Genomic DNA, 9,972 nt, shown 5'->3' on the forward strand with positions numbered 1-9,972 from the left:
TAAAGCTTTGCTATGTGTAAAAACATAATGATACTGAATAAACCGTTTAGAATTCCATTTTCATCATCATTTATTTATATAGCACCAACATATTCCGTAGCGCTTTACAATTGGGGACAAACACAGTAAACTAATAAACAAACTGGGTAAAACAGACAAAGAAGCGAGAAGGCCCTGCGTGCAAGCTTACAATCTATGGAACAATGGGAGTCCCATAGATTGTAAGCTTAGATTGTAAGCCATTTTACTCACAGTCACACTTGCTAGGGCCTATTTACTATTTTCCATCCTGCATTGTGTGCTTTGTAAATTCATGTTTTTATTTACAGTTGTGAATCATGTTGTGTGGGTCTCTTATCTGTGCCTGCTTATGGATAACCCTTCCTTTTTAAGCAGACATTGGACCTTTCTGGATTCATAGTAATTAGTTCCCTAGCTGTAACATTTATGTAGACCCAGCTAATTTAAATAGCTAGTGAGGATGGAAAAAACCACATGTATGCATTTGTATAGTGATACCAGTATATCCAGCACTTCACAAGATTACATGTTATAGACAAGGGAAAGAGTGCATACTGTAAGGGAATTTGTTTAAAGTAACAAGAATAAAGAAATAGGTGTCCTATGCTCCAAAGAACTTACAATCTAAATATTCAACAAGTTCAACCCAATTTAGATACACTATATAACAAAACAATAACAATCAATAAATCCTCTCTAGTTTTTTTTAACCATTTCATGATTTGATTACTCCTTCATAACCAGGTCAAGTTTGGTTATGTGCCTGTGTAAAGGGTATTATCTTTAATTCTTAGTCTACACAAGTGTATATCATATTATAACTGATAATAGAGGTAATTTGCAAAGCACGCTACAAAACACCTTGGTTTTACAGCTGTGCACCTCGATGGACTGCAAGGTACACTCTCCCTCTTCAATCTCAGGAGCTGCTTCACTGTGAAAAAGTCCACCCTGCTGCCTCTTTAATACCACACCTTTCAATTATACATTTTATTTTACCTTTTCTCCTAATATAATATATTAATCATGAGAGTATGGAGACTCATTAATACAGGTGAAAGTTTTGTGTTTGCCTGAAGTGTTTTATTACATTGCACCAAGAAATATGCTTTTATGTGTTATGGCCTGCGGCAACCTAGATGGGCTTTTAGAACAGATTAGGAAGAGATCTTCACCTATAGCAGCCGCCTTTCCCGTAGAGCTCACAGGAACTCAGCTGCCCCCCAGGTCTTAGGCTCAGAGTAGTAAAAGCTCATCAAAGATGGCCACAGCGCAGGTGGAATCAGGGACGCTGGCCCAGGCTGGAGCGGATGATCAGAGGCAGGCCGAGGTCAGGGTCACAGGCAAATAGTGGAGTCCAGTAAATAAGCCAAACGGTCAGGGCAACAAGCAATGGTTCAGAGTCCAGGTATAGGCAGAGGGTCATACACAGAAAAGCAATCCAATGGTATACACCAACACAGCACAGGAGCAGGTAAGCAAACTGAAAATCAGAACGCTATAACTGGCAGGGAGGCTAAGCCCTGCCTGCCTTAAATACTGATACTGGCCAATCAGGACTTTGCCTGTAAACACCCCCAGGCAGTGGTGATTAAATTAAAGGAAGCTTAATTAGCCTGCAAGCTTGGACATACGCGCCCGGCTGCCCTGTATTGCCGGGGCGCAAGCGCAGTCATTTCGACGTCCGGCCTTTGCCCTGGCAAGGTCCATTCATCACGGAGACGGCCGGGACGCCAGATGGAGGAAGAAGAGAGTCGCGTCTCCACCTCTTTATTTAATTTTATTGACATCCCTCCATGAACTGAAATCTTGTTTCTGCTTTGCTACAGAAATGGAGGGAGCATCTACTCTGTACTTCACTACAAATGCCTTCATGCCACCTAACACCTCCCATCTGTATGTGCAAACTGCTGCACCTCAAAAAATCTGCTCATCTTGCTTTGCAAATCTATGTGCCCTTGACTAAAATCTAAGTGCACTTGCATAAACTTTCACTCCACAAAAGAACTTGACGTTTGTACTCACTCGGAGCATGAGAATATCTGTACTCATCCTATACTTTTGATGGGCACAACTTGCCCTTCCAGTAGCACTTCAGTGGAACATTTTTAGGCACACTTTGTTCAAAGCAAAACAAAGCTTCAAACACACAAAAATGCTATACATAAAAAAAGACAGTCCCTGTGTACCCTCATTCTCACTGATTAATATAAGCCATATAAAGCTAAACTAAGAAGTATTTTAGCAGGCAAACTGTAAAGTTTAATTTGATTTTGGAGTTCTACAGTTGTAAGACATACTTGCCAACTCTCCCGGAATGTCCGGGAGACTCCCGCATTTTGCGAGAGTCTCCCAGTCTCCCGGGAGAGTGTGGCAATATCCCGGATCTGGCCACTTCACTAGGAAGTGCCCACTTCCTATTGAAGTGGGCAGAATTAGCTCCCAAACGCTGCGATTCCCAGTGAATCGCGGCGTTTGGCCCCGCCCCCCGCTGTCAAATGCGTCATTACGTCACGGGGGCGGGTCCAAAATGATGCACATTTTAGAGCCCAGCCCCCATCACGCCCACCTCTCCCGGAAACCAACTTTGTCAAGTTGGTAAGTATGTTGTAAGATGTTTGTGACATTTGCACTAAAGATTTCATCGCCCTTCTGCACACCTAGTTGCACTTCTAGGGCCAGATTTAGAGTTGGATGCAAGTGCATTTGCACATCATGGAAAATGTATAGCTCAGTGCACACAAACAACTTTCCCCAGTAATTTGAGTTGGACATATCTAACACTTACGGTACATTCTGCTTCAAAAGGTGGATCAGAGGTGTTGCAAGTGCAGTATAATAAGGATGTGGAGATTCAAGTTAACTTTATAGTGCTGTCTGTAATGTGTGTTTTGTGGAGTATTTTTTGAGTCAAAGTAGATGCAATTTCTATGCTTGCTACGCAAGAACTAACTTGTGTGTCATTTATATTACTGAGGCACTTGTCTTTGATGTAGTAGTATAAGATAAATGGGACATTTAGGAAAATGAAGAAACAGCTATTCCTAACATATTGTTTTAATATTTTGTTTTAATATGACAGTGGTAATCCTTGCTACATACCCATCAATCAACTCCTCAGGCTAAAAACCATCTGCAGTAAACAGGTAAAATAACATGTCAAAATGTAGAAAAACACTGTGCTAGTTGGAACAAAGACATTTGGAGTCTGCATACAGACTTGTAAAAATGTAAAGACATGTAAAATGTATTTTGTGAAAGAAAAATAACCAGGGGACCTTAGATATTAAGGATGTAATAATGAAATATTGGGAAAATATAGAAACTAATAAAAATTGGTCTGACATATGAAATACACACCTACAGGGAAATCTTTCAAGAAACAACTAGCGAGAGGTGATCTATTCAGCTAATAAAATAAAAGTAAATTTTCTGCTTAAATTGCTGTAATTCCTTCCTTTTAATTTATTTAATTCCCTGTTTACATGTATGCATTTTACAAATTCAATATTTCTATCTTTGTTACAATTTCCTTATTTAAATGCATTGTGTATGACTGTATATATGTGTTTGCATTGTTGTTAGTGCTGGCACTACCGCTAGGCAGTTGCCAAAGGTGCCGAGGTCTAGGGAGCAAGAAAAAGAAAAGAAAAGAAAAATTCAGATCCGAGGACGCGCGAAAGTACCGAGCCGGCTCATGAGCCTACACGGATCCCCTAAGTTCGGGTGGGCTCGGTTTTCAGAAAACCGAGCCTGAGCATCACTAGTTCAAACCCAGTTGAAAGTGAAATCGGTCAAACCACGCAACTAAATAAGATGACAATTCTGTTCCAAATTCATTGCCTGAGGCTGAAGTTTAACATGAGAATGAAAACATTTGTTGAGAAGGAAGTGTGCCAACAGTGATACCGTCGAGTCCGTCAACACCACAACAAGCAGCAGAAGATCCAGTTTACAATCCAGAAACTCTAGCAAGAACACCCAGAACCAGAAGTGAAAGAATTTATTTCTTCCTGAAAGTTATACCACGATTGCCATTGGTATCATCAACAAAAGTGATGCTGCCCAAATTAACTTATTTCTTAAGATCCCAAATAACATTCCACGAGACGCTAGTAATCATGCTTTCCCTCATCAGCTACTTAAGAAAAACCTTCAGAATGTTGAGACCTGCCCACGAGATTGCTTTTGCAGGAGTGTAGCAAAACAATATCTCCACTGTGCGCCTTGCTTCATTTTTAATAAAAGTACGGCAAGCGTTTCGGTTTTATTTGCTCAATCCGAATGGACCTTGAGTAGAGGTTGGAAGAAATTGTACGACCGAATACTATCGCACGAGAGTACAGTATGCACAAAGCAAATTATGTGGCATGGAAGTCAGCCTTCAGACCAATATTATCTAAGACTTCAATTGACAGTTTAGTATTCGTTGAAGTCACCACTGAAGCTAATTATTGGAAACAAATTCTTGAGCGCATCCTACATGTCATTCTTTATATTTCTAAGCGGAACTAAACTTTTTATGATTCTAATTCTCGCATTGGTGATCGTATTAACGGAACCTTTCTAGGTATAATTGAGCTTATCAGCATTTATGAGCCAATTTTATCAAGGCATGTTAAACTTGTGAATTGGAAGAGGGTGGGTGTTGACTATGCTGAATCCTGTAAGGGGGCAATTACTTACTTTGGAACTGTGCTACAAATGTGCAGTATCTTCAGCAGCTGCCCACTACCTTACACTCTGTGGCACAGACCGCCGGAACAGTAAAAAAAAAAAATCACGGCCGTGTTAATAAAGAAAAAAAACAAATAAAACAAAACAAAAAACAGTCACCTGATCTCGTGGCGACTCCCAGCAGTCTCCTCTGTCCCACTGAATGTCGGGCGTGACGTCATCACGCCCGACGTCATTTTCAGTGAGGATTCAGCGAGGAGCACTGCTGGGGCAGATAAGAGCAGCGGCAGCGCAACATAGAAGAAAGAAAAACAGAAGAGAACAGAAGAGACAAAGGCGATGGAAAGGTAAGTAAAATTGTTATATTACACATGTGATGATTGGTGAGCACTCACTAGGAAAGCTAGGCAAGTGATCCAGGATGCTGCCACTGCCTCACTCGGAGACAAGCCTGTTCCCTCCAGTGCAATAAATGTGTGTTATAAAAGTATGTGAGGCTAGGAGCAAATGGGGAGGGAATGGATACACAGGGAAAGATAGACTGTATACAATAAGATCCTCTTCTTCTAAATGTACATTAGATATTAACACTTGCTTGAACACTTTAACAGATGCACATATGTAGACATAGTCCAAATTTATAATGAGTTCCACCCGAATAGATTGGCCACACCCACTTGGCAAATGTCACTCCCACTTCCATGGGGGGCACCGGTGCCCTGTCTCGCCCAGGGCACTGAAATGTTTAGTTGACAAATGGGCTCGATATTAACAGTGATGTGACATGAAAGTTAGTTGATTGCTGCATTTGCAGAAAAAAAAAGCTAGAACAGCACTTCTAATTTTACATCTCAATAATCCAGTACATCAGTACATGTATACAGAACTTTATTTATACATTTTAATAAAGTTAAGCATTTTTTCTTTTAATAAAGAGGGGGTGGGTGGCCTCTTAATTTGGCTTTCCCCAGGCTTCTATGAACCTCTGAAAGGATCTGATTGTATCACCCTCTGGGTAAGGATATTTATCCAAATGTTCTGGTTATTTTGCGGTCCCTCATTCCTAGGATATTTACATTGTTTTTTGGAATGTGCTGCTCAGAATTATACAGCAACAGTACCCTGTTTTTCTCCACTAAATAAAATTATAAAGACATACTAGTTCAGAATAATGTCTATATAATATAGAACTAATATATACATAATATACACAGTAGCTAGTACGCTATCTAAACGCTCTGATAGACTGACACCCTATTCGATCAGCAAACTATTCTATCTGACTGATCGCTATAGAAATAAACTGCATTAAAAATAAGGACAGCTATTGTTTTATTTGTACAATTCTCTATTTCACCCTTTCTAATACTCTAGTCACTCTATACACACTATTTTAGGAGCACAGCCTGCAAGCCACCTTCCTCCCTATACGCTTTCTGTTCCAAAATGGCAGATGAGAATAGGGGGGAGGGTTTTATAAATATATAAATATATATATATATATATATATATATATATATATATATATATATATGTAGAGGATATTGATCCAAAACCGTTCAGAGTTTTGCACCAATATTTTCCCAGAAATGACATTGGACTGATTTTCAGATCTGATTTTGGCATGAAGAATTGAGTCATGTTTTGGCTCGACTCGGAACCCCAAATCTGGGATCTGACAGATCTCTCAGAATCTGAACTGTTCATTTCTATTATATACTGTGATTGGAACACTTAAGAACTGGACTAGCCTTGTGGTTAATTAAACGTTGGAACTGTTATACGGTGGTGAGGAGGACTCCAACTGGATTCACTACAGATTTATTGAACCATTCCAGGGACTATCACTAACCTTACCAGACATTCATCCACTCAATTTAATATTGAGGAACATATCGGACAAATTGAACATAACCTATGGTGTAACGCATTTTAGTATTACTTTATTTTGGGTGTTTTAATGTAGTGCTATTTCTATATGGCACCACGAAGTAGCAGTAACAGTAGTAATCCCAGGCTCTCTGGTGACAATGACAGCCACAGTTCTGGAATTGTTCATGGATCATGATCATTACACACAGCATTTAAAGTGATTTCCCTGCAATGTAGAAATACTATGTTAAATGCATAGGAGACCTGAATTCCACCACCTATGCAAAGCATTACTTAAAGACCCATACATATGATCTAATAGTTCCTGAAGAATTAAAAAAATGTTCTTGTTGTTAAGGTGCCAATTTACCTCTGGTCAGGAAAGGGTTAAGATCTGTAAGGCTACGGAAACATTTATATATTCCTTTGAGAATGTTATTAGAAGCATTTTTATTTCAAGTAACTAGTATTTATGATGTAGCTCTTCTTTAAAAGCTACTTATCTATTACTACTTTAGCACAAAAAAAATCCTATTTATTTGGAGCAAAAGCAAAAATGCTGTGTTGCCGTTTTAGTACCCACTAAGCAAATATTCATGTGAGATTACAGAGATCATAAATAAGTGCCCATGACAACTGTTTCAAGTCAGAATTTTTATTATAGAGCAGTTGAAATGTTAACAATTCCTTTTGCTAACAGTTCTTTAAATAATGGCATTTTAAATTTTATAAACTGTTCCAAATATTACTAATGATTTATAGTCATATTTATATATTTGTATTTCCTTTGTACACATTATTTAAAAATTATATTTAACCACTTTTGCATTTATTAAGTTAATTTACCAAGTAAGTAATGAGTCTGTCTCTTTTTTGCAGTTTTCAAAAGATTTAATTAATTTTGCTAAAATTAATAATACATTTTTTTCAACTTAAATTAAAATGTGTCTTAATGTATGTGTTTATATATGGCTTACACTAGTTTATTAATCTATTAATGATCAGCAAGTATTACCTGTGGATCCTTTTAGTACACTGGGGATCCACACCATGGTATATTTTTATGGTATAGATGTGTGATATTAGTTACCATTCTTGGACTAGTAATAATAAGTTCTTCTTTTACTATGTAAATTATTCGCAAGGTGCGACGAAGATTATGTTATCTTTTGCTTTACTATGTCACAACCCTATAGAGACGGTTTTAGGTATTTTACAATGTGTCTACATCCCCTTTTTTAATTGTTTTTCATCCTTTGATATAGTCTGATATTAACTGGTTTGATTTATGCTGCTATATTCACTAATGAGAGATATCTTAGGGGTCTAATCCATAACTTAATATATATATAATATTTTTTATGGTTATGTTTTACATGTATTTATTTCTATTTATTTCCCATGGTAAGCTGAGTAGACCCTATTATTTGAGCATGTATTGGTTTTTATCAATATGTTCTGTAATTGCTATTAATAATTTTTTAATTTTTTATTTTATATGCTTAATTATTGTATTTTAATGATCATGTTCTAATTTGCAACAAGATGAAATAGCCCCTGGTATTAACTAGGATAGCAGTACAGTAATATATATTGATATAGTATATTTTGCTTTTCCCATTTTAACTATGGCCGACTACCAATGTCTATAATATTTCATACCCTATATAAAGATGGCCGCCAGAGAAAAGAACTAATATTCTGTACCTAATAGGGGAAATAACTGATTAATTCCCTTGCTCGATTGCCAATATAACTTTGTGATATGTATTCGCCCTACAAGCGAGTCTTTGAAGCCGCCAAGTTAGCATATGCGGCAACACAGGAGCAGCACATGCACAGTAAGTGCACACAGTGAACATGTGCATAATGGCTTACTTCCTCTTGTGCTGGCGGCAGGGGAGCCGTAACTGACTACCAAATCTTTTTATTAGCCCTCTACACCAGTGCAAGTAATTTAGTTTCTCTCATTGGTTCCCCAGCAAATAAAAACCCCTTCCTGTCTATCACCTGTACTGTTGTACAGTTTATACTGAGCTAGTGAACACTTATTTATATTGTCTTGCTGTTCCGACCCGGAATGTACTTTGGATGCTTCTACTTTCTTCAGCCCTTGACTTCTGTCTGTCTTGTGGATCTGCTATTGACATCTTCCTGCCCTAAACATGACCTGTTTTACCAGATTTTGCCCTGAACTCTGCCAGCCCTGACCTCAGACTGTATTACCGATTATTCTATTGTACACAGCCAGCCCTGACCTCAGCTTGTTTGTTAAGCTAGTTACAGATATCAGCCTGGGCTGATTTTAGAGCTATACCGTGGAATGTAACCTGCTGCTCTTGCTATCATCTGCTACCTCCTTCCGTGTCCTGTCCACTCTATTCAGCAAAATTGTGTTTAATAAGCCTCTACTACCACGAGTTAAAACCTGGGGGCAACCGAGTACATTTGGAACATATTGCGTTTCTAGGAAAAGGGGCTGCTATAGTCGAAGACCGCATGATGGACGTATTAGGGTTTTATTATCCTGTCCGATATGGTCCAAACACACATTATATTTCACAAGTGGCTTCTATTAATGCAAGATATCCTTTAAGTAACATCCTAAATAAATGGTACATTTGAAGTCATCCAGAGAAATTAAGTAAGGCTGTATAAAGAGCAACCTGTGTACGATGTATGTTACTTTCTGTGTTGGAGCATTAAGGATATTGCTAAAATGTCTAAAGTGCTAAAAAGAGACCTGGCAACTACCATTTTTGCAAAATTGTTGCAAACACTTATGTGATTAACATTATGGTAAATTCAATTGTAAACATTGAAAATATTATAGCAAGAATATCAAGTTAAAGTAGGTATTATACACAAGCAGGATGTTTAGCAAACGTATGTAGCTGCTAAACCTGTTGGTACTAAATTCTGTTGAGAGCAAAATGTAACATGTTAACATTCAACTTTTCCGTTACCTTATTAAAATATATTGATTTAGTATTCCTACTGTGGGTACTTGTATACGGATTCAAAAAGGAGTGACATATCCTTACCATAAAATATAAGTGTATATGAAGTTTTGTTATGGAAGTTATTGAACTCCTTTGTGACTTTTAATATAAGTGTGAGTTGCATAAACCAATAAATAAATAAATAAATTGTGTCAAAAATGCAGACTATGCAGTAGAAGGGGTATTTGTATCAAACAGATTTCCATTTTGAACATTTAAAAAGATCAAGATTTATAATCTAGCAGTGAAAGTGATTTTTCCCATTCTTTCGGATTTATGTAGTGGGCTTGGTTTCCTGTAACAGTGAATGATGGATAGGATCCCATTTCATGTTAGATAGTTTTAGTTTGGGGCTGTTATTCAGCTAACAGCCAGCCAACTGCCAAAAGGTTTGCTGAGA

Source organism: Mixophyes fleayi, chromosome 5 (assembly GCF_038048845.1).
Source record: "Mixophyes fleayi isolate aMixFle1 chromosome 5, aMixFle1.hap1, whole genome shotgun sequence".
In the NCBI taxonomy this organism is placed as follows: domain Eukaryota; kingdom Metazoa; phylum Chordata; class Amphibia; order Anura; family Limnodynastidae; genus Mixophyes; species Mixophyes fleayi.